The sequence below is a fragment of the Lissotriton vulgaris genome, chromosome 4_1 (genome assembly GCF_964263255.1).
Source record: "Lissotriton vulgaris chromosome 4_1, aLisVul1.2, whole genome shotgun sequence".
In the NCBI taxonomy this organism is placed as follows: domain Eukaryota; kingdom Metazoa; phylum Chordata; class Amphibia; order Caudata; family Salamandridae; genus Lissotriton; species Lissotriton vulgaris.
This window is the reverse complement of record NC_141691.1, coordinates 1562610670-1562628473: the sequence shown is the minus strand read 5'-3', so window position 1 is coordinate 1562628473 and position 17804 is coordinate 1562610670.

Below are 17804 nucleotides of genomic sequence, written 5' to 3'. Positions count from 1 at the left end.
GTGTTTGCGGGTGGCCTGAAGAATGGCGTCCCTGTCTCGAAAGTGAAACAGCCTAGCAATTATAGGCCTCGGGGGTCCCCCCGGCTTAACCTGTCCACCTGGGAAGCGGTAGGCGCGCTCGACCGCAAACAACTTACTAAGGCCTGCGGGAGCGAGTTTAGCAACAATTAGCTCCTCAACCAGTAAATCGATCGAGGCAGCACCACTGTCCTCCGGCACCCCGACCAGCCGGATGTTGTTTCGTCGGGCCCTGTTGTCGTATTCCTCCATACGTCTGGTTAGCAGGTCCTGTGACGATCGCAGATTCCCAATCTCTGACTGCGCTTCCGCCATGTCCGTCACCAGACTGGAAGTTTTTAGGTCCAGTGCCTTGACCCTCTCGTTCGTCTTGGCTAAATCGGCTCAAATAAGGGTAACATCGACCGCCACCGTGTCTATCTTGGACACAATGGCCTCATATTGCTGACCCATATCAGCCTTGAGCCCTGCAATGGCGGCCAGTAGGTCTTGAAGTGACACTTCCGATGAGGTCGCCATGTCCGTCTTTGGGTCCTCCAAACCGCGGCTGGTAGCACTTGGGGAACCTCTCGGCTGTGTATAGCGATCGATCACATTAGACTGGACCGATCCCACACGAGTGGTGGCTTTCCTGCGCTTCTCCATCTCGGGTTTCATCGCCATATTGGATTCAGCACCCCACTGGGACCTCCCGGGTGCAATAGAATGGCAGCGACCCTCCGGACCTTGAAAGTCTGGTTTTGCAAGAAAATGTCACAGACCACTGAGCCGGCACTGCGATGGAGACGTGCTGCTGGTGAAAACACCAAAACCAGGATTGTAGAGTAGGTCCCAGGCATTCAGTGCAAGGATGGACAAGAAACCGAAAGTGAAAGTGGTACACCATCGGTGAAGCAGATGCCAGGCAGCCGTTGTTGTTGCGTTACTGCTCGGCCATCCAAGGCAGCAGAGTCCCCGGTCCCGTCCGGGGCCAGGCCAGAAAGCTTGAGACGACGTAAATATGGTCCCCGAAGTCCGATTTTGGCCCAAAAAAGTACAGCAGCATCAGCAAGAGCAGCGCTTCAAAAGCCTGTCAAAGTGATCAGGATAGCAGAAGGATAGATCAATAAGGGCGGCGCGGGTCTCGGGAGCTCTCTGCTCACGCGACCATCTTGGATGCCCGCGTAGCTCCTCCTCCGTTTGAACTTTTTAAAAATCTTTTTTACTCATTATCTATCTCTCTATTTGTGTACATCTATATTTTGTGTTTTTTCTACTTTTTGTTACTTTAAAACTACTTTTTTTCAACTCTCTTACCTTTTATTTACTTTTTTCCTATTCTTTTCAATTTTACTTTCCTTTAACTGTCCAGGACCATGGCAAAGGGAGCTGGCACAAACCTGAAGGGGAAGGGTCCCGCACCGCGTTGTCGGGTCCCTTGCGGGAGCTAAAGGGGGAGGCTGTAAGTCCCAGGGAGATCTTCAGCGTGGTGGAGGTTGCTGTACTTAATAAAGCGGAATATGATAACAAGATCAACAACATGTTAGTAGTAACCCATCACTATAGAAAAGCACATCCAAGGGATCTCATGAAACTCAAACAGATTATTGAAGACATGACCGGCAGGGCTCTGGAAAGAGGTGATATTTGCCAACAGGAGTTTAACTTTTTAAATAAATCTTGTCCTGTCACACCAGCAGCCCTTTATGGGCTTCCAAAAATGCACAAGTGTGTGACTGACCCTCCGATGCGGCCTATCATTTCAACCATTGGCTCAAGCACTGAGCCACTTTCGAAGTTTGGGGATTCATTCTTATGTCCACTCACCCGTACTTATGCTTCCTTCATCCGTGACACTGGTGACATCATCTCGAAATTGGAAGGTATGCCATTTAACCCACAGACTAAGATATTGGTAACGCTTGACATTTTGGCATTATACACCAACATCCCTCAATGTCAGGCGTTACAGGCAGTGGCTGACCTCCTATCCAGGACTCCAGGTGACAGACCGGATGGATTTGTACTGGAATGCCTGGAGGTTGTTTTATTTAACAACTATTTGAGTTTAATGGGGCACTTTTTCAACGAATAAAGGGCACGAGCATGGGTGCTTCCTGTGCTCCTAGTGTTGCAAACATTTACAAGGGTGAGTGGGAGAGGAGAAGTGTCTTTAATGAGGTGGCTCCATTTTTCGACAATGTCGTCACATGGAGGTGCTTCATTGACGACATCTTTCTTATCTGGAGAGGCAATGACGATTCCCTACAAGAATATCTACTCTGGCTCAACGCTAGTGATTGTAATTTGACTTTTACTGCTAATAGCAGCTCACAAAGTGTTGAATGTCTGGATATTTGCATATCCGGGATCAATTTGGTGTTGGAGGTAAGTTTGTTCCGTAAATCTACAGCTAAAAATACAATTCTCCAATACCAAAGTTATCACCCGTATATAAAGAAGGATTCCATTCCATTTGGTGAGTTTCTTAGTATTCGAAAAAACTGTAGCATGATGTCTGAATTCCACCGGCATGGGGATGCTTTAAAATCTAGGCTGTTAACCAGAGGTTATCCGAATCGCCTGGTTCGCCATGACTACAAGAGGGCAAAATACTATAACAGAGATGCCCTACTGGAAGGTAACCAGCGTGCAAAGAAAGATCAAGTTGTATGTGTGGTGAATCATTCTCCTTATAATTTCAAATTGAAAAACATTATCCAGCAAAATTGGAAGATAATGAACATAGGAGAAGAAGAGCTTAATTTAGAACAACTTCTGGTAGCATTCCGCAGGAATCCGAACCTACGTGACATTTTAGTTCACACGAGAGTTGAGAGTTCTAATAAGACAAGGCAAAGTACCATCACAGGATTACCTCCTGTTTTGGGAAATCACAGGTGTGGTGGCTGCCACGCATGTGATACAGCTTGTATCACTGACCGCTTTGTTTATAAAGATAAACATATTCAATTCAAGGATTTTACCAATTGTCAGAGCAAGAATGTAATTTATTGCATCTCTTGCCCCTGCAATATGGTTTATATTGGTGAAACATCGCGTGAATTTTGTGTTCGTCTGTGCGAACACAAATCTGCTATTCGTAACAGTCGGATGGAAGCACCACTTGTTAAACACTTCCTTGAAAAGAGTCTCTACGAAAAAGATGTTCGTTGGCGCATCTTGGAAAAAGTAAAAGGGAGTGCTGGCATTTCTATGGATATTGCTCGAAAACAACGTGATTGCTTCAGGATATTCTTTCTTGACTCTGTCAAACAGGGTTTGAATGAGGAGATACAATGGATTATTACCAATCCTTGGTAATAAACAGCAATTGAGAAATAAGGATTGGAGGTTAGTCCATTGTAGATATGATTGGTGGTGCCGCTCGTAGTCTGAACTTAAGCTAACTGCTGCTCGGAGCTGACTTTGCCCTACTGGATTCTACATTGCGGGACTGTTGTTCTCTTTGGCGTGTCTGCGGGACTGGTGTTCTTGTTGCCGTGTCTGCAACTGCTGCTCGGGACTGTGGGACTGCGAGGACCACAGGTCAGTGCACTTCAACATCACGCACACCTGCTGCCTCTTCCTGCAGCTCCTCCCTGCCCAGCCTGCTGCCTGCTAAAGCGACTAGCGGCCCCCGCTGCGTGGGCGCTACTCTTAGTCTGAACGTAAGCTAACTGCTGCTGGGAGCTGACTTTGCCCTACTGGATTCTACATTGCGGGACTGTTGTTCTCTTTGGCGTGTCTGCGGGACTGGTGTTCTTGTTGCCTTGTCTGCAACTGCTGCTCGGGACTGCGGGACTGCGAGGACCACAGGTCAGTGCGCTTCAACACCACGCACACCTGCTGCCTCTTCCCGCAGCTCCTCCCTGCCCCACCTGCTGCCTGCTAAAGCGACTCGCGGCCCCCACTGTGTGGGCGCCGCTCGTAGTCTGAACTTAAGCTAACTGCTGCTGGGAGCTGACTTTGCCCTACTGGATTCTACATTGCGGGACTGGTGTTCTCTTTGCTGTGTCTGCGGGACTGGTGTTCTTGTTGCCGTGTCTGCAACTGCTGCTCGGGACTGCGGGACTGCGAGGACCACAGGTCAGTGCGCTTCAACACCACGCACACCTGCTGACTCTTCCCGCAGCTCCTCCCTGCCCAGCCTGCTGCCTGCTAAAGCAACTCGCGGCCCCCGCTGCCCGGGAGCCGCTTCTAGTCTGAACTTAAGCTAACTGCTGCTGGGAGCTGACTTTGCCCTACTGGATTCTACATTGCGGGACTGGTGTTCTCTTTGCAGTGTCTGCCGGACTGGTGTTCATGTTGCCGTGTCAGCAACTGCTGCTCGGGACTGCGGGACTGCGAGGACCACAGGTCAGTGCGCTTCAACACCACGCACACCTTCTGCCTCTTCCCGCAACTCCTCCTCCACACCCAACACCCACCACGCCACCACGGGACGCCCGCGGGACGAAGCACGGGGCGGGCCCGTTGTTGCCCGTTAAAGTCCGTGTAAGGCTGGGCTGGGCCACCCCCCTAACTCTTGACTTGCTACTGGATCCACATGTAGGTGTCTGTTCTACACTAGTTTCATACGTATTTGTTGCACTAAGGAACATTCATTCCGCTGAGTCCTGTGGGTTAGTTATCTATCCTAATAATCATGTGCACGAGAGGGTCCAGAAGTAAAACTGCTGCGGGGGGTCTGCCACAATCAGGCACATTAGATATCTTCCTTTTAAGGGCTAATTCCTTCATAGACCAGGAAATTACTTCTTTGGAAAGAAGAGTATCCCAAGATCTAGTGCTTGCAAAAAGATCCTCTATGGGTCAGTTTGCTACAGCCAAAACTCCCGAACAATCCAAGGCTCGGGCTACCTTAGAAACCCCTACAACAACCAATGCAGATATTCACGCCCATAGACAGAGCCTACCTGCTACGGTAGATCTATCAGTTTCCCATCTCTCATTAGATCCTCAATCAAGTGTGGATCTGATTAAAACCCCAGACCTAGTTAATATTACCCCCCCTACTGATTTGAGTAACACCCTGCTGAAGGCCAGAAGGGAGGGAGCCATCCCCAAAAAACCTAACCCCAAAAATGAAAGGGATAGGGGCAAACAACTGAGAAAGGCCCCTCTGGCCTCTGCCCAAAACTTGTCTATAGTTATTGATCCCCCGGGTATCGCCCTTTAAACGAAGCAACCTCTAGTGTGAACACAGAAGGTTCGAACATCTTAGACAGGATCAGCGTTAGGGACGATGAGGTAAACATTTCACTCCTACCCAGGATTGCTGAACTTTTTAAACTTTACCTCACCCCCATCGAGATAAGATTAGCTCGTATTGAAAAACAGAAAGCTCACCTGTGCAATGCCCAAAAAAAAGTAAATCCAAGGGGGTCTAATAAAGTAGGGGGAACTAACTCAAGTACAAACCCAGTCAAACCGACTACCCCTGTTACCAAAAAATCATTAGCAACTGTGACTAACATAAAATCTAAGTCTGATTCCCTCACCACAAAGCTAACAGTACCTAAAACAAGAACCTGTGCCACCCCGTTGAAAGAGGGGCCCACTCTTCCTAGGGACCACACGTTGCAGCCAAATAAGATCAGTAATGGCAGCCGCCCACATAGAAGACGACCAGTGAACTTGCCTCCCGAGGCAAACCCCTATGTGGTGGTCATGACGGGGGTCCCTGAACTGAGTGAAGCTGAGGAGGAACCTAATTGGTCTCTGAAAAATAAAGTCCAGTATTGGCTAAATACAAACAGGCCCCTACCCCTGAACCTTACTAGTCAGATCCTGACAGTGCGTAGGATAGCATGGGTGGGATGTGAAAGAAAAACGGTACATGGTGATTGCATATTATTAATTTTGCGGACCCCCATACTGTTGACTATATATGCACCTGGAACATTTAGGATAGATATGAGAGGATCGCAACACAACGCCTCTCCTTCTTCTATCCCCCAGGATCGGATTAACACGCAACTGGAATAATGACAGTACCTGGCACACAGTAGGGCGTCCCTCTAGGAAGGAAAATTGGGGCACTCGGGGTGTACAGGGCTTCAGGGAACAAGTACACTGGGGCAATTGGGGCGGCCTCCTGACCGCCAATAGGTATAGTTGCCTGGAGATGGTGGAGATTCTAGTAATTCCTCAGTGGGGTGGGAGGTGGATCATGAAGCCATCAGGGAGGCAGCAGAGGGGCACTGTGAGCTCATCATTCCCAGGTTGAGCAAGAAATTTTGCCCCCATACTAATAAAACAAGTCCCACCCCACGCAACCAGAATATTCTGCAGCCTATGTCTTGCTTGGGTGATTCAGTTGTAAATGGGATGATTAACCGTCCTAATGCAGACTATTGCGATAGGGGCTTCATTTTCCTCCTTTCATGGAACTTGGCTGGTTTGGTTAATAAACTGGACTCCCCTGACTGGGGGGCATTTATAGATTTACAGGATGTATGCCTCTTTCAAGAGACATGGGCAAGAGAGGACAATCGGCGTGCAGGATTTGATACATTCGCAATTGGGGCGAATAGGAAGGGGAAGGGTCGCCCATCAGGTGGACTACTTATTTGGGTGGCTTCCCACCTGGGCTGTAAAGCAAGGGTTTTACTAACTAATTCCTTAGATGTTCAATGCGTACTCTTGGAATGGTCTGATCTACCTAAATTGGCATTGATAAATGTCTATTCAAGACCAGTGGGCATAACAAAAGCTTTTAGTACTATCGAGGAACTAGCGCTGTTCATGAGCACACTCCCCAAGGGCATTTCGTACGTGGTTGGGGGAGACTTTAATTGCCAATTTGAGCCCCTTCCATCATTCTTAGAAGGTACATCCAATGAGGAAGAAGAACAATGGGGAATCCCGAAACTGGCTGGCCCTTCTGTGAAGTCCTGGTCGCCATTAGCAATGCAAATTACTTGCCTAACCGTAGCGAATTCTTTAAGGGCTTGCAATGGTCGGATGAGCGGTGATATTCCACCTAAACCAACTTTCAACAAACTGGGGCATAATTCCAGATTGGATTACATATTCGTGGAAATCTCCGAATGGGACAGAATTGTGGACTTTAATGTAATACCTCGAGCCAACAGCGATCACAATGAGCTGATTTTAAAAATTCTAACCCCGGGCGTCACTACTCAAAAACAGGGTGGTGGTGACTGTGCAGACCCGAGATTGATTCTATCTACAAACCGGCGTAGAGTTCGCTGGTCCAAAATTGTATGAAATCCAGAGGCTATACGCAAAGGTTGTTCCTGTCCTGCAAAAAGTTGACAACCTTATGTTCCACCCTCTCTCGCCTGAGGAGACTTACAGAGAACTCGGTGTACTCCACCTAGAGATGTGCACCACTTTAGCTGATGTTCTGAACCCGGAGCAGAAGTAACGTAAAGGCAAAGGAAGGGGGACTTGTGCCCATGGTTTAATGCCGCCTGTAGAAAGGCTAAAACTGATCTACTAGCGGCGATGACGAGCAGCATAATATCTCCTTGGTAAGAACTAAGAGAAGGGAGTATAAATGCCTCATTGCCAATGCTAAGACTGAATGGGACTACGGTAATTGGGCAGACATGACTGATGCGCTCAAACTCCAAGATGCCAGGAAATTTTGGCAGATTGTTAAAAATGGTTCGGCTGACCCTACCCCGGCAGTGGAGGCCAATATCGCACCCAGTAAGTGGGAGGATCCTTTCAGATCTCTATACACTGAGGCTGACATGGACCCTAACCAGGCTCAAGTAGATCCGATGACGAGTTTGACCCCTACGCCACTTCTGGACATGGACAAAATTAGTCTAGAAGAAGTAGGCGCAGCTATTGCTAGACTTGCCACCGAAAAAGCTCCGGGTTGGACAAACTCCCTGGCGACCTATTTAAAAGTGAACCCACGATCTGGGCCCCCTATTTAATGCAATCCTGGAGGGGATGCCGGTGCCTGCTACTTGGCTGGGGGCAGAGATTGTACCCATCTTCAAGAAAGGCTCTTCTCTGCTCCTAGCCAACTACAGGCCTATTAGTTTAATAGACGTCCCACAAAAGATTTTTGCTAGGCTGATCTTGGACCGTTTATTAGAATGGACCGAAGATCACTCAGTCCTGAGCCCATACCAGGCGGGTTTCAGGAATAAAGTGTCCACTGTAGACCAAGTCTTTCGACTTTCCATGATATTTTGGAAAACGGTACAGATGGAGGGTGGCAGCATCTACATTGTATTCGTTGACCTAAGCGCGGCCTTCGATCTGGTACCACGCAGGAAACTCTGGTCCGTGCTCCCTGGCTTGGGGGTCCCACAACACCTATTAACTATGATTATCAGATTACACACTGATAATTACGCCCAGGTAAGATGTGGCCGGGAAGGGACATTGTCCAACAAATTCCCCGTTGACAGGGGGGTTAGGCAGGGCTATGTGCTTGCACCGACCCTGTTCTGCCTCTTTGTCAACGGGGTAATAGCGCATTTGAATGGGGTTGAGAATACTGATGCTACCAAACTTGGAGGCACCAAGGTGCCCGCAATTATGTTTGCGGATGACACCCTGCTGCTCTCCAAGTCCCCAATGGGGATTCAGCGAGTTCTCAATGGCTTCAAGGCATTTTGTAAAGATCATGGCCTAGAGATCAATGCTTTGAAGACCAAATATATGGTCTTCAACCCTCCATCTCGAGCTCGCTCCAATCATTCCATTGGATCTAATATGCTAGAGAGGGTCCGAACCTTTGACTACCTAGGGATCACCCTAAATGAAAAAATGCCATGGGTACACCAACGGGAGAAAGCGCAATTAAAGTTGGCCCAAATAGCAGGCGGAATTACTAAACTAATCGCCAAGAATAAATCCACTTTCAAGCCGGTGGGTCCCGCCCTAGAGATTTACAGAGCACAAGCCAGGGGAGCGGTTATGTATGGAAGTGAACTCTGGGGCCACACGTGCAACCGCGATCTGGTAGTAACCGAGAACAATTTTATCAGACAGCTCCTATCACTTCCTTCTAGCACACCCATGCTGCCTATTAGACTTGGCTTGGCCCTGAGACCTCTGGACGAAGACATGGGCCTGTGGCCCCTGTTATTTTGGCGCAGGATCTGGTCAGTTCCTGAGTTAGCTAATTATAGGTTAGAACTGCAAGAAATCCTTACTCTCCCAAACATTGGGAAAATTCCATGGCTAAATTTTATTAGGAAAGAATTAAGGAAATTAGGGATTCCCACCCTATGGTCTGACCCGCTTACATCTTGTCCCGGGGTTACACGGAGGCAGCTTATTATCCAATATCAGGAAAGTAAATTTGCTACCCATATGCAAGGACCTTTCCCCAGCACCCTAACGTCATCATTTTTAATAATCAAGGACAGCTATAGGTTCGAAATTGCCCTAGACATCATAGCCCCAACATTTATCAGGAAACTGTATCTCCAATGGAGGTATGGTAGTTTACCGTTACGCGCCCTTACTAGTAAATGGGCCGACCCATCCCCGTCTCATTGCCCCGGATGCAAATCCGAACAAGAAACTGATTTGTACATATTGTTTTTCTGTAATGCGTATGTGCAGGTGCGGAGAAAATGGATTATCCCACTATGTAAAAACGTGGGCTTCTCCCATTGCCTGCAAGCATACAGGGTTTTAAAGACGGATCTATCTGGTCATATTGTCTTTGCTTTAGCCAAATATCTGGGGTCTGTCTGGCACAAGAGGAGAAATCTTCTAAATGGGGATCTATGAAAAATTGTTATAATGGAAAACCCTGAGTCAGATAGTCTGAGAATGTCATAAGGCGGGTTCTTGTATTTGTATAACGTTTTTACATGTTTTTATGCTTGTATATATCTGAATATTTACTGTTTTACATTCAATCTTATCTGTACCATTTATGGCACATGATGCCGAAATAAAGAAGATAATGATGATTGGTGGCAGATTTGGTATTGTGCTTACAACTATGCCCCAATCTACCATGTGTCCTAATTCAAATATAGGTGATCATATCATTTTGGGAACTACTCAGCTCCTGCACAAGAGTATAAATGTAATTATGTAGGTATGCTATATCAACTTAGATCAGTTGGATGTATGTTATACACCAATCTTCATCTCTGACTTGTCCCTTAAAACTAAAAAAAATAAATAAACCCTTCCTTGTCTTAGAAGTGCTATTTGGACTCCTTTGAGGTGTAAGATATCTTGTGTTGTTTGGGAAAATATCTTGGATGGCATAACAAATATAAAAAACACATCAGCTTTATATTTTGTGTTGAAATTACGGAATGGTGATTGTCTAACGCTTGAATTTTTATCATTCGAATGTGGGCAGCAATTCCCGACGTTCATTTTTGATCGTTAGGTAGGCAGTTACCCTGCATTCCGTTAATACTACCCCAGGATGGCGGTGTGCACGGTAGTCCTCCATCTATGTCTACCCTTCCGATTCGGAAGAAGTCCCAGTTACGAGGAGGGACCGGCACGTCACTAACACAGGTGCGGCGTGTAAAGAGGTACTCCGCCTGATATTTAAAGAGGTGGTTGGTTACCGACCTTATATCTTGGAGTTAACTGCGGTCGGAGGCGGAGGCTACTTGTGACGGGGATTAGGAAACTTCCTTCTATCAAAAACGTAAGTAGAATGCAGTAAACTGTGAGTTATCAGACAGCTTATGTCCTTGGAGGCGCCTCATTTGCGCCTAGGGCGGCCACAATGATGTGATTTATGTAGAGGGACGAGAAGGAATGGGTGCGGTCAGGTTGAGGTACTTCTAGGCTTGAGTGTGCTGTTTTCCGTTATGGTAGGCTTGCTCGTACCGCTACACTAACGTTACATCCCCGCTTATATAAAACATTATACTTACCATTAGAATATATGTATCTATGTTGTAGGCATGTGGTACACGCGGGTTAACGCTATTTTCACTCAGATCAGGAGCCACTATTTCTGAACAGCTGCCCCCTTTTACATTGTGAGGATGTTCTCTAAAAGTTACATAGAACCAAGGTGGTGAACAGGACATACAAATTATATCGATAAAGATTATCAAAAAGTAAGTAGATCTATCTGTACTACCCGGAATAGTTTTTACATCTCTTTGGAGAAGTGATACATGATAGATTCCTGTTTATCTATAGATGTGGCGTCCCCTCCACATGACATATGAAGAGTAAGCCCAACTTAAAGATTTGGAATAAGTCGGCCTCTGCCCCGATCTGCTTTCTGTGCAATAGTTGCAGGTAAAGGGTTTTCTTTTGGGTCACTAGCTATCGCATGTATTAAATATCAATTAGGGCTAAACAGCATTTTGTCATTGTTGTACTTTTTTCAGCAAAACCCTGCTTTGCACTTTGATAAGAAGAGTTTGAATACGGTTTCCCTCGACATTTGGTACATTCAGTAAATTGTTCAGGTAATCCAAGCTGGCTTTGCATCCCCATTAAGTATTTTTTCTCTTTATGAGACATCTGTTAATTTTGATGGTCACTGGAATTCTGTGTATCCTTCCCACCACTAGATCATTGCTGTGATGGGTTTTAACCCAATAGAACTATGAATTTCTTTATGAGATATTTACAGCAGGGTGACAGATATTACGTTTACTAAAAAGGTACTTATTTTACAAGCCTTAGAGCTTGTGAGTTGGTGTGAGAAATATTATGTGAATAGAAATACTTTTTCCCTTTGAGACATTGGGATAATACACGCTGTTTTTGGATTATAAGGTAACACAATGTGGTGTTAGGTTGTGTGAATCTGAGTGTGTCTGGTGGTCTATTTTGCTGTTTCAAATGAAAACAAATAAATTATTACAGGGCATACCAATAAATTGCTTTTTTTATACATATCTTTTCAGATTCGAATTCCAGGTTTAGAGATCCTATACTGAATTGTTTCTGGCTGGTCCTGATGAAGGTGGTCCCTACTGCTGCTTTTCCACCGAAACGCGTCAACCAATTCTCTTAATCTTTAAATCTAATGACTTTGGTCGCATATTGGACAACAGATACAATGTGGTAGGATGTTTAATGTTTGTTTTTGATGGCATGTATGTTTAGGAAGTATGCATGAGTATGTGTGTGTGGCTCTCTACCTGGTTTAGTATAATTGATTTTGTTTTTAGAATATATTAATTTGTGTAACTAATGATATATATCGATGGCTCCAGTGTGTTGAAAGAATTTCTCCTGGAGTTTCTTTGAATAATGCACATCGTATAACCTTTGTATTAAGGAAAAAAATGATATAAAGAAATGAAAAGAAGTTTTTTACAGAAAAATGAAATAAAATGAGTAAAATACAAAAATAAGTGTAGATATGGTTTGTGTATGCCCTGTGGTTGAGAGGTAACTCCCATGATAAAAGTATCTATAGGTCAAGAGGGAGTTTTTCAGATGTTTTGGAGGTGGCCGCACTGGCCTTCTTTGTACAGTGCCACCTCCCGAAGACCGTCGCGGCTGGCGGCAGGCGGCAGGCCCAGTACCCGGTACGGGCTCCGGGAGCGTCGCCAGCTATTTGGGTAAGGTATGACGGTACACCAAGTGGGTTGCTGAACTGTTCCTTGGGAAAGGGGAATTAAGTATGTCTGGTGTGACCGGAGGTGTAGATGAAACACCTTTGGGCATCCATTTTGTTGGATGTATTTGCCTCACACACCCATATGGGTGTCATGCTTCATCATAGGCGTTGCTCCTCGTCGGGGAGGCGGTGCAATCCCCGACGGGCTCACCTCTGAGAGGGGCTCTTTGACAAAGATCTTTTGTATCCAACTGCCTTATTTTGAAGTGCGGGTGTGTGGGTGGAGTAGCAAGATGCCTAGGGGAGTGATTTAAAATGTAGTAGGGGGTACCGGAAACCACTTTATTCTGGGGGTCCCCCACTGCAATTAAAATGTGGATCTCACTCGCTAGGTGCCAATCAATTAGGTATAGTGGCCCTAGATGAGATTAGGGAAGGATTTGGTCGACATGTTTCTCGCGTGTGGCGGTTGGCCCGCGATTCATCAGGACCTATAAATGATAAAAACTACATTCAATCAACAACATGCTAGTGTCATGGGTGTGGTGTGGGTGTAGTTTACCTCTGTGGCTTTATCCTATGCCTAATGGTCAGGGATTAAATGCCGCATGAACGTTCGGCGGGTTGGTACATCGGGGTTGAACCTTCAAGCATGGCTCAAACTTCCCGTGTCCTCGCGGATTCACCTACCCATCGCCGCCAAGCTCGGATTGATAAGGTAAGGTATGACGGGCCATATATCGGGAGTCTGGGGTCTGGTGCACCTACAACCAGGCGACGCACTGGTGGTCCGACATCCTGTACCGGGAACAAGACCTGCTCGACCTGCTTGGTGTCGCGATCCCTGTGCTTGGTGAATACTAGTAGCTATTTAATCCCTACTTTGTTTTCTCCTGCTCTGTGTTATGATATTTCAACTATATGTGTTTTCCAGAGAGCAAGAATGCTGCCGATTACATTGCAGGTAAATTATGTTTCAATAGCTTCTGTGATTGCAGGTGCTCACCTGCTCACTAGCGGTGCTACTATGCTTACTGGTTTTCAATTTTGTGCTCATTTGGCCTGAGTGATTATGTATGAGTCTACTTTACAGAACTGCGTAATGCTAGACACTAAAGAATACATTGCGGGTAAATTATGTTTCAAAAGCTTCTGTGATTGCAGGTGCTCGCCTGCTCACTGGCGGTGCTACTATGCTTACTTGTTTTCAATTTTGTGCTCATTTCAAATCAAACTAGGCAGCAAAAACGCCTCCTGGTTCAACGATGACCTTAAGAAATCTAAGAAACTCTGTCGCTCCCTCGAGAAGGCCTGGAAAAAAGACCCAAACACCAGCACCAGGGACGCCTTCAAAAACGCCACTCGCATACATCACCAACTAATCCGGTCTGCCAAGAAAGCCGCATTCAAAGACGACTAGATAACAACGCCCACAACAGCAAGGAATTATTCAACATCGTCAAAGAATTTACCAACCCCTCAGCCAACTCCAACGACATCACCCCCTCTCAAGCCCTCTGCGACTCCCTAGCTTCATTCTTCCACAACAAAATCGCAGACATCCACAACAGCTTCGACAACCGACCCGGACACCAACCCACCCAACCTTCTGCAGGACCTTCACCCCCCTTGAACATCCTTAATGACTGGAAACCTATCTCCACTGAGGACACCATCCGCCTGATGAACTCCACCCACTCAGGATCCCCCACAGACCCATGCCCTCACCACATCTTCAACAAAGCAGACGCCATCATAGCACCACACCTCCGAGACGTCATCAACTGCTCCCTCAACTCCGCCACCTTCCCGGAAAGTTGGAAACACGCAGAACTCAGCGCCCTTCTGAAAAAACCCACAGCTGACCCCACCGAACTCAAAAACTACCGCCCCATCTCGCTCCTTCCATTCCCGGCCAAAGTCATTGAGAAAGCTGTCAACAACCAGCTCGCTGCCTTCCTCGAAACCAACAAATCCCTCGACTCCTCACAGTCCGGCTTCCGAGCCAAACACAGCACTGAGACCGCCCTCATCGCAGCAACAGACGACAATTCCAACTCTACTGGACAATGGAGACACAGTCGCCCTCATCCTCCTCGACCTCTCCGCAGCCTTCGACACAGTCTGTCACAGCACCCTGATACAACGCCTCAGAAACATCGGAATCCAAGGAAAAGCACTGGAATGGATCACGTCATTCCTTACCGGAAGAACCCAGAGAGTCCGCCTCCCGCCATTCAAGTCAGAAGCCACTTAAGTCATCTGCGGCGTACCACAAGGATCCTCACTCAGCCCCACCCTCTTCAACGTATACATGAGCCCCCTCGCGGCCATCGCACGCCAACACAACCTCAACATCATCTCCTACGCTGATGACACTCAACTGATCCTATCACTCACCAGAGACCCTAACACTGCCAAAACCAACCTACATGAAGGAATGAAAGAAGTAGCCGAGTGGATGAAGCATAGCCGTCTGAAACTGAACTCAGACAAAACAGAAGTCCTTATCTTAGGCACCTCCCCCTCCGCCTGGGATGACTCTTGGTGGCCAGAGGCCCTTGGAAAAGCACCCATCCCGACGGACCACGCACGGAACCTGGGCGTCATCCTGGACTCCACACTCTCTATGAACAGACAAGCCAACGCCGTTTCATCATCTTGCTTCAACATTCTTCGCATGCTCAAAAAAAACATTTCGCTGGATCCCCACCGAAACTAGAAAAACGGTCACCCACGCACTGGTCACGAGCCGCCTGGACTACGGAAACACCCTATACGCCGGTACCACCGCAAAACTCCAGAAAAAACTCCAACGCATCCAGAACGCTTCAGCCAGACTCATACTAGACATCCCGCGTAAAGACCACATCTCTGGTCACCTGAAAAACCTCCACTGGCTCCCCGTCAATAAGAGGATTACTTTCCGCCTCCTAACCCACGCACACAAAGCACTTTACGAACTCGGACCCGAATGCCTCAACACACGACTTTCCTTCTACACCCCCTCCCGCCAACTACGATCCTTCAACCAAGCCCTTGCTACTGAACCTCGCATCAACAAAACCACCATGGGAGGTAGATCCTTCTCCTACCTGGCAGCTAAAACCTAGAACTCACTTCCCACTCACCTTCGCCTCACTCAGAACCACCTAGCATTCAGAAAGCAACTTAAAACTTGGATATTCGACAAGTAATTCCCCACCCTTTTTTAAGCGCCTTGAGACCCTCTGGGTATGTAGCGCGCTATATAAATCATTTGACTTTGACTTAGACACTAGAGATTACATTGCAGGTAAATTATGTTTCAAAAGCTTCTGTGATTGCAGGTGCTCGCCTGCTCACTGGCGGTGCTACTATGCTTATTTATTTTCAATTTTGTGCTCATTTGGCCTGAGTGATTATGTATGAGTGTACTTTACAGAACTGTGTAATTCTAGACACTAGAGATTACATTGCAGGTAAATTATGTTTTAAAAGCTTCTGTGATTGCAGGTGCTCGCCTGCTCATTGGCGGTGCTACTATGCTTACTATTTTTCAATTTTGTGCTCATTTTGCCTGAGTGATTATGTGTGAGTGTACTTTACAGAACTGCGTAATGCTAGACACTAGATACTCAAGTCCAGTCCTTCCTTTGTACTCCTGCCACTAAGAAGAGATAGTGGTGGTGGATTGATAGTTTGAGTATTTTATGACTGCTTATTTCGTAGGAAACTTTTTAGTGGTCTGCAATCATGATGGACTGTGTCTGTCACTTCGCGTGCTGCGGAGTGCTGCCTGCCAGTGCTAGTAGAACCTTTTTGTAGTTGGTTTAGTGAGTTACATAACTTTCAAAGTAGACGGTCCGCGAATCCAGCAATACTAATATCCTAGTAGGACACATCAGACAGGTCAATAAATTTAGTGCAGTGGTTTTCTATTTCCCCGAAAAAATTTGTTATTGTTTTTTGAAATGTTTGATTTGGCTGACAACAATCATCCATGTTTGTGTCTTCCTTTCATGTACATCAGCTCCTCCCAGGGGCAAGAGGACAGAGGAGGAAATAGCGGCACCGGCGGAGCAGGAAGGCCTTGATCGGTCCGCGGAGGGCTCCTCTAATGTCTCCAGTAAGTTTTCCTGTAAATATTAATAATTATACTTTCTTATCTTTTACAGCACCTATTTATTCCAAACGTTCATCATAATTCTATTTTTTCCTAAATCGTCTTTGATCTTCTTGTAGACTGTTTCTAAATTCTTATCCTGCCTCTACTATGACTCTCCGTGCTACTACTAGATTATTATTAGTCTGTCTGTGTAGCTATCTAAGCTGGCACACACAAAAGGTGTTAAACAAAACTCCTATTCAGCAATAGCTCTAGGCACTAAGTGCAGTCATCTGGGTTGTCCATAATGTCTAGTGAAGTCTTCTTAATGTTTATGCTTTGACAATTCCCAACAATAAAATGTCAATGGCCACCAAGAATAAGATACTTGTTTACTTTTGTATTGTATAGGAGGACTATCCAATCATTTGCAGGGACTGTTCTGCACATACAGAACTATGGACAAGAAATAGGGCATTGGTGGCAATAGGCACAGTTAGACTTTCCACATACCTCAGTTTGAACCCCCATTCTCCTTACTTACTAGCGAGTGTGTCAGAGTCATTATTTAGCTCCCGAATGCAGCGATGATCCCCAATGATGAATAAACCCAGAACATAAGACTACAGAGTCAGAGTCCTGACCTCTCAGAGTCTTGGACTCATGCTTGCAAATTGCACACCCTTTCGCTCACTCACTCATGACCAAAAACCACAGAGTCTATGTACATTTTAAAAGCTTTCTTAAAAGTAAAACAACTAGCTCTGTGTGTACTCTGTATATTAAATTTCAATTGTTGCATTATATAAAAACATTTATTAAAATCAACTTCATATAATATAAATGGTGAACGCCTAAAAACTGAAAAGTTGCTGATTTCACACATTAATTGTAGGAGAGCCCTCACCTCGTTGGAACTTAAAGTCTTGGTGGTGATGATGACGACTCCGACTAACATCTTGATCTTTTTCGTAGAAGGGAAACTTCTGTCTGTTCTGAGAAAAATGATGTGTGTTAAAAAGCAAGCATTCATCAGTTGTGCCAAAAAGTGTAGCATATTATGGCTAAGCATCAATAAAGAACACCATTCTCTTACGAAAGGGGAATTTTTAGTTTAGACTGGAGAGTCACAAATAATTACATTTGTTTATGTAGTACTGGTAACATATTTTTGTATTCCTAGACAAAATAGGGAGTACTGTATAT